Source organism: Canis lupus, chromosome 12, assembly GCF_011100685.1.
Source record: "Canis lupus familiaris isolate Mischka breed German Shepherd chromosome 12, alternate assembly UU_Cfam_GSD_1.0, whole genome shotgun sequence".
Taxonomy (NCBI): Eukaryota; Metazoa; Chordata; class Mammalia; order Carnivora; family Canidae; genus Canis; species Canis lupus.
This window is the reverse complement of record NC_049233.1, coordinates 53,769,990-53,786,430: the sequence shown is the minus strand read 5'-3', so window position 1 is coordinate 53,786,430 and position 16,441 is coordinate 53,769,990. Positions and strand designations below refer to the sequence as shown.

At 33.2% G+C, this 16,441-nt stretch overlaps 1 long non-coding RNA gene across 1 annotated transcript; it reads right to left on the bottom strand.

Moving 5' to 3' along the window:
• Positions 1–1,656: 1,656 nt before the first annotated feature.
• Positions 1,657–14,649, bottom strand: LOC119876850. Its single transcript, XR_005367467.1, has 3 exons — positions 14,638–14,649; positions 11,043–11,045; positions 1,657–1,851 (listed from the first exon to the last, which is right to left on the bottom strand). It is a non-coding gene; the product is annotated as an uncharacterized LOC119876850 (long non-coding RNA).
• Positions 14,650–16,441: the final 1,792 nt, after the last annotated feature.

The window sequence follows — 16,441 nt, the reverse complement described above, 5'->3', positions numbered from 1 at the left end:
CTGAGGTGGGACTTGATCCTGAGACCGTGGATCACACCCTGAGCCAGGGGCAGGTGCTCAACCGCTGAGCCACCAGGCATCCCTGACCTCAGCATTGTTATAGAACCTCAGCAATCAGGATAGTGAAACACTGGCAAAAGAAAACAAATGTAGGTAAATGGAACAGAAGAGAGAACATATACTCATATCCACATGTATATAGTCAATTAAATTTTGACAATGTGCTGAGGAAATTAAAAGGGGAAGGAAAGTCTTTTAACAGTGCAAAAGAAGTTATGTTATAACCATATGGAAAGAAAAAGAACTTTACTACTACCTGATATCATACCAATAGTTAATTTGAAATGGACCTCAGACTTAAAAGCTAAAATATTACAACTCCTACAAAAATACAGAATATATTTTGATAAACTTTGATCAGGGAAGGTTCTCTAGATAGAGCCCAAAATAGAGAAGCCCATTTTTAAAAATTGATAAATTGTACTTTCAAATTAATATCTTCTGCTTTTAAATTGTATCATTAAAAATGAAAACACAAGATACAAATTGGGAGAATATATTTACAATGCATATTTGTGACAAATGACTTACTTCCTGGATATGTCTATATAGTCAATAATAAGAAGTCAAGGGGTCCAATAAAAAATGGACAAAGGATTTAAACAGCAACTTCTTGAAGGGATATGAATGGTCAGTAAGCAGAGGATGATTAAATTAATATTTGAGGTTGTCAAGGAAGTGAAAATTAAAATCATAATGAGATATTAAATTGATGTTAGGATGACTAAAATTAAAAATTAGCAATATCAAATGATGGACAAATATAGAGCAAAGTGGAATTCTCATATATTGCTTTTGAGGATGTAAAATGTATAAGTACTTTGAAAACCACTCAAGCAGTTTCTTAAGTACTTAGATATACACTGATTATATACTGCTCATCAGTTCCAGTTTTAATATTTACTGAGCAACCTGAATAGAAATAACATGGCAGCTTTATTTTGATAACCCCAAAGTGGAACCAACTCAAATGTCCATCAACAGGTGGAAGTATAAATACATTGAAATATATCTATAAGTATATACTGTTTGGTAATACAAAGGAACACACTACTCATAGACATAACAGGAATGAATCTGAAACACATGCTGAGTGAAGAAGTCAGACTACCATATATATATCACATGATCCAATTTTAATAAAACTGTAGAAAAGGTAATTTGAATATGAAATAACAGAAAGAAAATCAGTGGTTGCCTAGGTCAAGGAGTCTTAGGAGAAAATTGTGTTGTAAGGGATACAGAGAACCTTTCTGAGGAGGTGTGTTTTTTTAATTTACATTGTGGTACGTAATTGTGAAAATTTTATTTTTTTAATGAAAATATGCATTTATTACCAACAAAGTAGCATTTCCCACAGATTTTTCCCCCAGTTATACACACACACACACAGACACACACTATAGCAAGACAAAATTACATTTTTCACATACTAAATATCCATACTCCAAAGAAAGTTAGCAAATGTCCAAAAGACAATCAGAAAGCAGAAAAAAAAAAAAAATCTTCCAACACTACAAATCGGAATAGAGACACTCTCCTTAGGCAAATCAATGAGGATTTTTCGCATTAAAGATACCTGTCACCTTCAGGTTTTAAATATTTTATTCATCAAATCAGACTTGGTGTTTTTACATTTTGTGTGTAATTAGAAATCAACATTTGCAGAATATATATGAAGTTTTAAGTGGCTGAGTATATATAATGTGCTAGACTTCTTATTCTCTTATGTTAAAATGATACATAATTTTTCCTTTACAGCTCAAAATCCAATGTAAAACCAAGTATTAACTTTGTCCAGTAGAGAAATATAAAATGCTTACAAACAAGTTATGGAAATAATTACTACCATATGTAAACGGAAATGTACTTGATCACCCCCCCCCCAAACACACTCATCTTCAAGCTCCTTTTTCACACTGATAATCATTTTGCAGAAGTAAGATGACTGGCACTAACTCAGACAAAAAACAAATGACAGTAAGCACATATTAGTAAAGATATTTTGGTGGAAAACAAAGTATTAACAAATATTTGGTAACAAGATCCACCTACTAGTAGGTTACCAAGTTTTTCAATTTTTATGTGAGTTGTTACACTAGTAAAAAATGTTATTTTAAAATATTTTCATAATATTAGGCTAAGAGTAGAAGGCTCTCTTAAAATTTTCTCACGAAAATTTCTCAATTGTGGTAATGACTACACAGGTATATAACTTGTAAAAATTCATTTAGTTTTAAACTTATTTATTTATATTTACATATTTATTATATATATTGTAATTATGCATATAAATGATTGATTTAAAATATAGGGAGGGAAGGGCAACAGAATGCAAATGTAAGAAAATTGCCCTATCTTTTCCTTAAGTGTCAGTAACTCAGGAAAGATTTAGTGCTTACACCTCAGAGTTAAATAATGTAGGAGGGTAACCTAAGGCATCTGCAGAATAGAACAATCTCCTCAGTAGTTTTTCATCACATTGCTTTGTCTCATAATTGAAATGAACTTTGCAGTCTAGCATGAGAGTCATCACTCCTTAAGACTGAGCAAAAATTGCAGTGAAGTTATCTCCAGGAGAGCAAGTTTGAAATGAATATATGGTGCCAGGAAGATGGGTCATTGACATAACATCTTACTAGTACATTTATCAGATAAGAGGTTTTTCAAGACAGGGGATAATGTCCAAATATAGGTAAGCTTCAAGATAAAGAGAGCAATCTGGTGTGTATGAAAGGGGGAAGACATATACAGAGTTGAACTTAGGAAGTCAAATAGCCTTTGGAGGCTAGTTTAGAAGGCTTTAATTTTGAGTAAAGGAGCCCACAGTCTTGATGTAGGTGAAGGTGAATGACATTTTTTTCCTGTTTTGGTATGTGCAGTGTATCCAGACCTAGATTAGTGTATGGCACATAAGAAGCACTTGACGTTAGGTGAATAAATGAATTACTTAATTGATAAGGCAGGTGGCTATCAAAGGAGTAAATAAGACAGTGAAAATAAAATTAATGTGATATCAAACTCCTTGTACAGTGTCAGGGCACATATTATACTCAATATAGTGTGGCTTTACTAATTATTATTCCATAATTTTGCCTAAAACAGCCCGGTAACAATTGAATTTTAAAGTCATCAATGAGTATCATGGAATATTTTTCAAAGAAGGGGAAGATGTAAGGTCAATTAAAGCAGGACAGTTTTAACGAAGGATGTTAACTATGCCTAAAATTGCTCAGTTCCCATCTGTTCACATTATATTTAAGTGCTTTAGGGGAAAAACTTCTTTGACCTGAAGTTCAGAGCTAAAACTCAAGTTAAAATAAAACTATTCAGTATTAATGACAGTGATTAAAGTAGAGAAAAGTTACTATATACTTGTGATTTAGTCACTCAACCATATTATGAATGAAAGGAGGTTGTTAAGGCATCTTGGTAAAAAAGAGGGGAATGGCCTTCCATCGGAGTTATCAGTCTTCAATTTAGTAAGTTGTGCCTCTCTTCTAGGCCCCTGGCTTCAGCAGGCTCTTATGTTCTAGTGTGCCTTCCTCAATATTTTCTAAGTTTCTTTCAGGTGTTTTGGATCTGTCAGGATAGACAACATTGTAGAACAAAGCATCCCACTTTCTGACTGGGACCCTTCAGGGGATTTTGTGAACCTCTACCATACCCACACCCTATGCTTGTGGAGCCAACCAGATACTCCAACAAGCTCTGAGACCCTGTGGTTGGGATGGTTCCAGAATTATGGGAAAAAGACAGCTCCTGTTGTCCAATGTGGTATATCTTTCCAAAGACTGCACAAAATTAAACCTCAAGAAAAATGCTAACATGCTGATTTGGGGTGATTAAATTGTTATAGGGATGAGGGCCCTGTTAAAAGTAGCTATCTCTTTTATTCTAGCCTAAGAGAATAAAGATAAGATAAAGAGAATAAAATAAGAAGAAAATGGTAAAGAGACAATCTAAAAGAAGATCTAACCATAGTGAAATATGAGCAATCTTATTATAGACATGCTGTGCTAAAATTCAATTCCACTAAGGTGAATGTAGAGGTAAAACTGGGGAACTTAAAATCCAAGTAACCAGATTGAAACAAAAATATGACATTTGAAAAATCAAAGCTGGGTAAAATATGTAATTAGAACATATCTGTTTAGATTGGAGATAGAAAATATAGTTTCTCCTAAGATCCAAAGTAGAAAATACTCACTGAGCAAGAATGGCTATGCTCTAGAACATGCATCACTGTATGTTTGTAACCAATGGCTATTAGAATAGGCACATATAGAAGTTATTTAGTAAGGCATCTTGTGATAACTAAATTATTTCATTGCTTTTAATTATTAAATATTCTAGTGTTTTAAAATATGTCTCTCACTTATTAGACATATAATAAATAATGGTAACCTAAATGGAGCTTATCATTTGTTGGATTTTTATAGTAACATTGCATTAAGATTCTGTAAGAGGAAAGCAATTTCAAAGGTATGTAAGACATTTCTGAAACACAACAAAGCTTGTAAGTAGAAAGCTTTTTGTACTACTAAAGGCACTGCCTGTATAATGTCAGAGTATTGAGAATGGACACTCTACTCCCTAAAATAAGCCAGTTAGGATATTTCAACTCTGAATGCGTCAATAATGTCTGTAAAATAATATATGGAACACAGAGTGTTCAAAGACAATGTGTCTTCTTTGGGAGAGAGGATGCAATCCTTGAAAATATTTAATTTAAAAACCTTCTATGGAGTAGATTCTAAGAAATATTTAGGTTATATATTATATACATGTATGTGTATGTGTGTGTGCACATGTGTATATCTGTGTGTTTTTTCATTTTGTGGTTGCTTTTATTTTTTGGAAGTATAATAATCCAAGAAGATTCTAAGAAAAAACACTTTTTTTTTTTAATTTTTTAAAATTTATTTATGATAGTCACAGAGAGAGAGAGAGAGAGAGGCAGAGACACAGGCAGAGGGAGAAGCAGGCTCCATGCACCGGGAGCCCGACGTGGGATTCGATCCCAGGTCTCCAGGATCGCGCCCCGGGCCAAAGGCAGGCGCCAAACCACTGCGCCACCCAGGGATCCCAAAAAACACTTTTAGATAAGATGCTTCCTTTGGCTGCCATTTGGGCCTAAGATCAGATCAAATTCTAATTCATTCTTGCTTATTTATATGTTATCACTGACTGCCTGAAGGAAACATTTTATATGGCTGGATAGTTTCTCGAGTTCATCTTTTTGAATTAAATAAAATTATTGTAATTTATAATCAAAATATGGAAAGAAAATAAGTTTTGGAATATTGGCTTTAGAATTATTTTGCTGCTGTTAAATGTGGCATTTATATAGATAATGTGCAAATCTAGTTCAGTTTGGGTATAGAACCAGTTAGCATAGGAACACATTTAATGGGTAGGGTAGATCCTGGGTCCTCTTAAGAAATTAGATCTACTATTCATCATAATATACATCGAATTTAAAACATCTTTTTTTTTTTTTTTTTTAAGAGTTTGCTTTTCTTAGTATGTCTCTCTTTTCCAGAAGGTAACTTCTGAGAACTTTCAGGGAAAGTATAATTTAATTGTAAGGTTTGTGGGTTTTGGCATATGTGAAAGTGTGCTGGGCACACTTAAATTCCAAGTTCATTAAAAATAATGCTAGAAAATGCACAAATTATAGTCCTATTCATGGAAGAACACTTATTTTTAGAAAATGTGACGTGCTTATACCCAAAACTATATTGAAGTGGCTTTTCTAAGGACAGAAAAGTATGACATTTTCAAGACTTAAAGAGTCGATTTTCAATATTTTTAATATATCGAGTCAACGTATTTAAAATTGAAGTCTTTCTTCTGTTTACTAGAAACTTCAGTTGAAACTGTTTTCAGGATGAAGGATATTGAGACTGAGGTTAATGATTTAAATTGGCAATTCCATGTTGGTATTTGCCTACTAGCAAAATTCTATCACCAAAAGGATTCCCTGTCATATCTGTAATAAATAATAGAATTCTTACAAAAAAAAAGATGGAATAAATTGGGTTTTTTTTTTCTCCAACTACAAACATTGCTTCTTTGCACTTTGTGCATTTTTAATTTTTATTATAATTTTATGCTTTTTAAATGTAGATTCTGCCTAGGAAGAGTTAGTTTCTGGGATCTCTCCTGGTTATCTCATTTGCCTCTCTCTCTCTGAAATTGTGTATGAAATAGGTTCCAAAACACCCCTACTGAGACATATGAATTACCTGTCTATTTGTGGCTGGGAAAACTCAGAGGGAAATGTGCAATGAAACTAAAAGTCATGTTTTTTGCCAGAGCAAAAATTGGACAAATAACAAAAATCTAGTTATTTACTATATAAAAATTCCTATTTGACTCTGAATTTCTTTAAACTAAATGAAACAATCTTTTTTGTTTCTATGATGCTGATGCTTATGCACATTTAACATAGATACATATTTATTTAATGCTTTTTTAAAGTTTCTACAACTGATAGTAAAGCATTTCTTCAGAAGGTGAGGATATTTTTGTCTAATCAGTCAGAATATGAAGATATAACCACTCCTGCAAACCCAAGTGATCTCCTACAAAGCATGTTTATTATACAGACATACTCCATAAATACACAGATGGTTTAAATTCTGCTTACTGCTTCTGTAGTATAGTCCTTTTGATAGTTAGCTACTAATTTCCATATGTTCTCTTCTTTCTTATTCAAAAATATGATCTTCAGGGTCTAGTCAACAAAACCTTTTGAGGGAATAAAACTCCTATCTCTCTTTCTTGCTTGTATTGTAAAGGAATAAAACCCTCTTCTCAAAATACATGTGAAGATAGCATCATTATTGTTAAAGTCAAGAAGAGATCCAATTTCTAGAAACAAATCAGTATTTTCCAAAACCGGGTACATAAAATGATCCATCTGAATTTAGAAAAAGTAATTTAAAAATATAAAATATTTTAGAAAAATATATTTATATTCAATTTTATCACTTTTAAAATTTCTGTTTTTGTTTATGTTGCATAATATGCATGCAATTCACACAATTATTGTGGGATTTATACAATTATCTTAGAAGGATATATAGAAGCAATAATATATCAAAGTGTTCAAAGATGTGCTTCTAGAAACTGAGCATTCAGGTCCAAATCCTCCCTTCATTACCTGCTAAATAAGGCATTTTGGAAAATGTGCTTCTCTGTGACTTACCTATAAAACAGGGATAAAAATTGTACCTGCTTCATGGGTGACATGCTGATCAAATGCAATACTTATGAAGTATATAGAATACTATATGGCCTGTCTAGCTCTTATTAAAATATTATTGAATTTATAAATAAACACAATTATATTAGAAGGCATATATCTAGAAACTTGTTAAAGTGGAATATGATTAAAATTTAGAAGTCATTTAAATATACACATTTCTAATCTAGGTATACACAGATGTCATGAGACTACATCTGAAAAGCAATTATCGTTTTATGAATGATTAGAGAAGAAAAATTCAATATATAAAAATGTCTCCTGATGAAAATATTCTCCTTGCTGAAGTATGTCATAACAAAAAGCATTTTAACACTTGAGGGGGATAGATTGATTTGTTTCTGACTTTGTGATCTTGGAAAAATTATTTCAGCAATCTGAAAACCACTTTTCTCATCTAATGAATTGCAACAGTAATATTATTTCATAGGCTTGTTGTAAAGATTAAGCAATTTTTTACATGCGCGGTGCTGAGGGCACTGCTTGCCATATAATTTGAAAAAAGAATCCAGTTCCCTCCCTTTCCTGACTACACTGCCTTAAATTCCCATATTTCTCAGATAATCAGAATTTTTATTGGTGGAAATCCTGTTGGAGTATCTTATTTTGATATATTAATTAACTAATCATTCCATCTAAAGCACTCTGAAGGCATAGAATGAGTATGTTGATGATGTTATGGAGCAGAATCGAGAAGAAAGTATAGATGTGTCTTGCAGTCATGCTTAGATACGTCAGCCAAGTCTTTTCTTTACAGAGGACCTCCACAGGCTAAGCTACCTCTCAGTTCCACTAATAATTCATATGGTGCTATCCATGAGATTGCTTGGCTGACATACTCCCTCTGCCTAACTGTGACCTCAACTGTGCTACTAATTTCATGTCAAGGCCTATTTCCAACTTCTAAGAGTGAACTGGGAAGGAAGAACTATTTGCTCATTCTTAGGCATATTAAACTTTGGTCCATTGAAGCCCTGAGTATGCTCTATTCCTGTATACCTGCTGGCTTTAGAAATCTTGATATCAATATCAGGGAACAATATCCCTTTGCTTTAAGAGACACGATTCCCAAGAAAAAAAAATAAACCTTATACTTAGCCACCTAGAATATTCTCAGAAATGTCACTTTCTCCAATGTTTCCTGCACACAAAGGCAAAGTTTAGTTTCTCTTCAGCCCAGAAGCAGACTAGGCATGAATCCTCTTAGAATATAAGATATGAGAATTTAATAGCTTTCTTCTCACTGTGTGCCATCAATCATAACCTCAGATCATTTAGCAATTGGGATAGTTATCTATTTATCTACACCACATGATTTGATGTATAGTATCTATATCACATAGATATCATATATACTCATATATATGTGCACACACTTGCAAACATGTACAGATTCACATATATGTATCTGCATTTTAATATGAAATTTATCTCTTATGGAGCCATATAAAAGGCCCTGAACACAAAAAAATTAAGAAAATCCTGAGGGGTACTAAAATATACTTCCTTCTTAAAGTATAGTTTTTCCTATATTGGCCCTGAAGATAATAGAAAACTCAAAATCATCAAATTATCCCTATCTTAAGATATATTTATTTTGGCAGAAAAACTGATATAGAGAGTGAAGGTTCTATGAAGGAATTCATGATGCTTTAGAAATTCACCATCAATGAATCCCTGGAACTGGATGAGTGCTTTATGATAAGGTATGGAGGAAATACAACGTGAAATAGCAGAGATATTGACAAAGGTAGACCTTAAAAGCAATAAGCACTTGATGATTGAAAAGTTTCCCATACTCTCAGGCAATCTAGAAATTTCAGCAAAATTTGGGCTTACACTAAGAAATGTAGTAAATAATATAGCAAATAGAAGATTCATTTCAAGTAATATAATTGTAACACACTTGATGGATAATTGTTTTAATGTTTGAAACTGAGATTACTAGCCTTCTCCTTTAAAAAAAAACTCCTTTTCTACATGAACCTTATTATTTAAAACTTTTATCTCTTAACTGAATATATTATTTTTAAGTTTGTTTGGCTTGCATTATTCTAAGACACTGCTGATCAAATATTTTAATCAGAATTATAATAGTAGTATTTACAAAGCAAAAAGCAAAACATAAATAATTTAAGACATTAAAATTCCAGATACTTTAGTCTGTGTTGTTTTAAATATATTTCTTTCAGACTTCTTGAAATCTTGAAGCAACTTCTGTATCTCCATTTCTATAATACTTCAGTCTTTTAAGTATCTGAAGAACTCTTTTAAAAATGACATTTTTATGATTTTACCACAATCTTTCAAACTATTTAAAGATTTCTCCAAGAGGGCACACCTGGGTGGCTCAGTCAGTTGCATTCTGAACTAGTGGTTTTGGCTCAGGTCATGATCTCATGGATGATGAGATGGAGCCCCACATGGTGCTCCTCACTCAGTGGGGAGTCTGCTTGAAGGTTCTCTGCCTCTGCTCCCCACCACACACTGGTGCTCCCTTACACTCTCTCTCAAATAAATAAATAAATCTAAAAAAAAAAAAAAAAAGAGGGATCCCTGGGTGGCGCAGCGGTTTAGCGCCTGCCTTTGGCCCAGGGCGCGATCCTGGCAGACCCGGGATCGAATCCCACATCGGGCTCTCGGTGCATGGAGCCTGCTTCTCCCTCTGCCTATGTCTCTGCCTCTCTCTCTCTCTCTGTGACTATCCTAAATAAAAAAAAAAAAATTAAAAAAAAAAGATTTCTTCAAGGAAGAATAGTAAATATCCTTCTTTCAAAACGCTTTCAAGACTGTTTTTTAAAAAAACTCCTTTTTTTCTTAATGAGAATTCCTGCTTAGCTTCAAGATTGAATACACAAGTGGGCACAGAACTACCTCCGCTAATCTAACCACTCCTCTTTTTGTGGCACTCAGGTTGCTGACACAGTAGGAATTGGACACTTGCTTTGATTAATGTATCTGTAGACGTACCACTAATAGCAGCAACATATTACATTTCAGAGCTTTTCAGATTGTAATATGTTGTCAAGATTTATGTCTACTAATGACTAGAAAAACTTCAAGAAATAAAAAGAACAATTATCCTTTAAATTTTACTTTCAAAGAAACTGGGACTCAAAAAATTATTTGAATTGATTTTTTAAACCACATATTCAGGGAAAGGGGAAAAAAAAGGAAAAAGGAGACGCTCTGATTCCTCATTAAGTTTCCTGTCCACACCACAGAGATAAATCTGCATGCTCATTCATTGGGGCAAATTTTCAAGCTGGCTGATTGGGTTAAAGAAGTGGTCTAAGCCTATGAAGCGAGTGTGTTTTTCCCTGTGGAGCTGTAATTGATATGCTTGGTGGTTGCACTCTGTCTTGACCTCATTATCAGCATTTTCAACAAGGTACATTGATGAACTCTAATGAAATTAATACTTTCTGTTGAGAAAGAGGGTAGAAACGAAAGATAAAAAGTGTAAGTAGATGTTAAAAATTTCTAGGATAAATTTAGTATATCAGAGCTGGAGCAGCATCAGATTCCCATACTGTGTATGAATTTACCAGCTCCAAAAAGTGTGAAAAAGGCTTAGAAACTTCATAGATACCTCAATGCCCATGATCCACCCACTTTAGGGTGTGATTTGAAAAGCAAATGGTGTGTTGATGGCATTAAAAAAGGTATAAAAGACATTTTAATGACAGTGTAATCAAAGATTATACACCAGCTGTCACAACCAAGGCAACCATAGTAATTGGGGGTGACCAGAAGGCTTTCCAAAATAAGCTTCTTTTAAAGATTCATTTAAAACTGTCACCAAGGGACTGTTGACATTTTAATTTTTTCTTTAGATTTGGGAGTTGTTATTTTATTTCTTTTTATCTTTTCTTTGCAGAACAGGATAGCTCAATGTATTATCAGTCTGCTCTATAGTGAATGATCAGAGAAGCAAAAAGGAAAATATATTTATATGATGAATACTTTTAGTAAAATTAAGGCCATTTTGAAGACGGGCTTTGAAATAATTGATTAATATATCAGTTTGCTTTAACTATCACATACATTTTATACATGCATAATTAATATTTATGTCATTAATTTGGTTATTAATATTTCTTGATATTATAGGCTAATAATTCTATGATCAAAAAGCAATTGTCAGTATAATATCATTGTCATGTTATTGATTATGATGCTTCTTATTCCATTATATTTTTCAAGAATTTTGTATAATAAATGATATGAATATACCTCATTTACAAATGGGTTATCATTGTTTTCAGCATTTTTAAATTTTTCCTCTTAACCCCACTAAAAGTATACTAATAGTAATATTTCATTACATCAGTAAAGTACTTACTATTTTATAAAGTGTTTCCTATATGTTTTGCATTTTTTTCTCACAATGGCCCTATAGCATATGCAGGATAGGCATTAGCAGCCAACTTTTACAGATGTGGAAACTGAGAATGAGAAAAATTAGTTATTTAGATAACATAATGAAGAAGGAGCATATCTGAAACTTAACTTTGGGACATCTTTGTCAATGCGAGGTATTGTTAGTCTGCTGTTTTAAGCTACTACATAAGTGAGCAGTGAGATCTTGTTTTAATCACCTTTCTCTAATAACAAATGATGTTAACCACCTTTTCTGCTGCATATCTTTTTTGATGAAATATCTGTTCAAATCTTCTGCTCATCTTCTTTATTGAGTTGCTTTCCTATTATTGAATTTTGAGAGTTGTTTATATAATCTGTATATAAACACTCTGTGAGGTATGTGACTTGCAGTATTTTCCTTTAGTCTGCAGCTTATATTTTCATTGCCTTTACAGTATTTTTTCAAATAGCAGAAGTTTTAATTTTAATGAAATCCAATTCGTCAATTTATTGTTGTATGCATTGTGCTTTTAGTATTGCATCTAATAAATCTTTATCTGACCTAGGGTTACAAAGATTTTCTGCTATATTTTCCTCTACTATCTTTAAGTCTATGATCCATTTTGAGTTAATCTGTATACGATGTGTGAAGTGTGGTTTGAAATGTTTGTTTGTTTTGCATATTGAGCTCAAATATTCCAGCACCATTACTAGAAAAGATTATGCTTTTTTTTTTTTTTGTCTATTGAATTGCCTTGGCATCTTTGTCAAAATCAAACTAGTCATTTTCTGTGCATCCATGTCTGGACTCTATTCCATTCATTTTATCTATGTATCTGTCCTTCCACTAAAATCATACCATCTTGGGATACCTGGGTGGCTCAGTGGTTGAGCATCTGCCTTCAGCTCAGGTCATGATCCCAGGATCCTGGGATTGCTTCTCCCTCTGCCTATGTCTCTGCCTCTCACTGTGTCTCTCATGAATAGATAAATAAAAAATCTTTAAAAAATAAAATAATATCATACTGTCTTGATTACTGTTAACTTTTTATTAGGTATTGAAATCAAGTAAAGTGAATTTGTCAAATTTGCTCCACTTTATCAAAAGTATTTATATATTCTGGTTGTTTTGACCCCATATAATTTAAAAATCAGCTTATCATTATCTATAAAAAACTATTGCTAGGGTTTTGACTAGGATCGGTCAATCTGAGAAGAAATAACAGCTTAATGTTGAGTGTTCAAATCCATGGATACAGTACATTTTTCCAATTATTTAGGTCTTCTTTGAGTTCTTCCAACTGTGTTTTGTAGTTTTCAGCATACAGATTCTACATATATTTTTGTCAGATTTATGCATAAGTCAAGTTGCCTGCCTGCCTTATTACCTTTCTTCCTTCCTACCTTCCAAGATACAATTATGATTACACTTCTATAACTTATATAGAAAAGAGTCATAGCTCAAATATTGGGCCACTTACATTTTACTCTTTGATCCTACATAAATGCCACTTGTTGCCAACCTATTTTATCACTTATTAGAAAAATTAAAGACACCTCATGAAATTGGAAAGCACTAGTTTGAATATGCCTTCTAAGCAAGAAGCTTCACTTATTTCCAAGTTAGGGTTAGAATACCATAAATAATGATATTTCATTTTAAGATTGTAAAGCTTTCTTACCCATTGAAGGCTAGGGTAGCATCAAGTTACCAGTCACCTCTTCTCTGGATCAATACCTCCTACAGAAGAGAGTTCTGGATGGAGAATACTGAAGAATCTCATAGGATTACTAAGTAAAAAAAACTCCTTGACATTATTTATAGCCAGCACTTATAATCATAGATATTGTAAATATGTTGTGATTATTTACTATACTCTCAATCACATCTTTCCCTTAATATGTGGTCACACACTTGTTTAGTTGACCATTAATAAATGTCAATACTATTAGTCATTCCCAGGCTATATTACACCATACACATTGACCTTACTTCAGATCCTAGATTTTTCTTTATTTTACACTAAAGGTGATCAGAAGTGAAAAAAATATTCAAGGAAGGCAAGCCCTACAAAATCCATCCTTGAGTTCTGCTTATAATTTGTGACTTTAATAAGGAAGTTATTATTAGAAGATGTTATTTATTTTATAACTTTGTCCACTTCTACAAAGCACATATTGGTTTCCAAATATCCAACAATAGAAGATTATTTTTTTAAAAAAGGAAAGGATGTTACCATCATATAAATACTAGGCAGCCATTGCAAGTAACATAACTAAATAAATCAGACATTATTTATATCACATTACATGATAGGGAAAACAGCATTGCACAAAAATTTTTGCCAAACACCCCACTTATGGCAACGGACCAATCATCTAAGCAGAAGATCAACAAGGAAACAAGGGTTGTGAATGACACGCTGGACCAGATGGACCTCAGATATATATATAGGGCATTCCACCCTAAAGCAACAGAATACATATTCTTCTCAAGTACAATAGATCACATACTGGATTACAAATCAGAACTCCACCAATATCAAAAGACTGGGATTATTCCCTGCATATTTTAGAAGACAATGCTTTGAAACTTGATCTCAATCAAAAGAGGAAATTTGGAAGGAATTCAAACAGTTGGAGGTTAAAGAGCAGCCTACTAAAAAATGAATGGGTCAAATGGGGAATTAAAGAATAATTTAAAAAAATTCATGGAAACTAATGAAAATGAAAACACAACTGTTCAAAACCTTTAGGATACAGCAAAGGCAGTCCTAAGAGGGAAGTACACTGCAATAGAGGCCTGTATCAAAAAATTAGAAAAATCTCAACTACACAAGCTAACCTACACCTAAAGAATCTGGAGAAAGAACAGCGAATAAAGCCTAAACTAAGCAAGAGAAATGATAAAGATTAGAACAGAACTCAAAGAAATAGACATCGGAAGAACAGTAGAACAGATCAATGAAACTAGAAGCTGGTTCTTTGAAAGAATTAATAAAATCAATAAACCCCTAGCCAGACTTTCTTTCAAAAAGAAAAGAGAAAAAACCTAACTTAATAAAATCATGAACAAAAGAGGAAAGATTATGGCTGACACCAAGGAAATATAAACAGTTTTAAGAACATATTATAAACAACTGTATGCCAACAAAATAGTCAGTCTGGAAAAAATGGACACATTCTTGGAAACTGAAACAGGAAGAATCAGAGAATCTGAACAGACCCATAACCAGCAAGGAAATTGAAGCAGTCATCAAAATCTCCCAAAAAATATTTCCCAGGGAAATTCTACCAAACATTTAAGGAAGAAATAATATTTATTCTTCTGAAGCTGTTTCAAAAAATAGAAATGGGAAGAAAACTTCCAAACTCATTCTATAAGGCCAGCATTACCTTGATCCCAAAACCAGATAAAGAGCCTATCAAAAAGGAGAATTATAGACCAATATCCCTGATGAACATGGATTCCAAAATGCTCACCAAGATACTAGCCAACAGGATCCAACAGTACATTAAAAGGATTATTCAGGGCAGCCCTGGTGGCGCAGCGGTTTAGCGCCACCTTCAGTCCAGGGCATGATCCTGGAGACCCCGGATTGAGTCCCACATAGGGTTCCCTGCATGGAGCCTGCTTCTCCCTCTGCCTGTGTCTCTGCCTCTCTTTCTCTCTCTCTCTCTCCCTCTCCCTCTCTCTCTCTGTCTGTTTCTCATGAATAAATAAATAAAATTTAAAAAATTCTTAAAAAAATAAACAATTAAAAATAAAAGGATTATTCACCAGGACCAAATGGGATTTGTTCCTGGGCTGCAAGTGTCGATCAACATTCACAAATCAATATGATACATCACATTAATAAGAGAAAGGACAAGAACCATATGATCCTCTCAATAGATGCAGAAAAATCATTTGACAAAGTACAGCATCCTTTCTCGATTAAAATTATTTTCAGTGTAGGACAGAGGGAACCTCAATATCATAAAAACTATATACAAAAGCCCACAGCAAATATCATACTCAATCAGGAAGAACTGAGAGCTTTTCCCTTAAGATCAGGACTATAACAGGGATGTCTACTCTCACCACTGCTATTCAACATAGGACTAGAAGTCCCAGCCTCAGCAATCAGACAACAAAAAGAAAATAAAAGGCATCCAAATAGGCAAAGAAGAAGTCAGACTCTCACTGATGACATGATACTCTATAGGGAAAACCCAAAAGACACTACCCCAAAATTGCTGAACTCATAAATTCAGCAAAGTGGCAGGATATAAAATATAAAATCAATTGATATAAAATTAATCAAAACCACAGAAATCAGTTGCATTTCTATTCATTAACAATGAGGCAAAAGAAAGAAATTAAGGAATCAATCCCATTTACAATTGTACCAAAACTCACAAGATGCCTAGGAAATAACCTAACCAAAGAGTGTACTCTATGTACTCTGAAAACTACAGAAAACTTATGAAAGAAATAGAAAATCATTCAATGCTCATGAATTGGAAGAATAAATATTGTTTAAATGTCTATGCTACCCAGAGCAATAGACACATTCATTTCAATCCCTATCAAAACACCAGACACTTTTCACAGAGCTGAAACAAATAATCTTAAAATTTGTATGGAACCACAAAAGACCCCAAATATCCAAGGGAATATTGAAAAAGAAAACCAAAGCTGCTGGCATCACAATGCCAGACTTCTAGCTATGTTACAAAGCTGTAATCATCAAGACATTA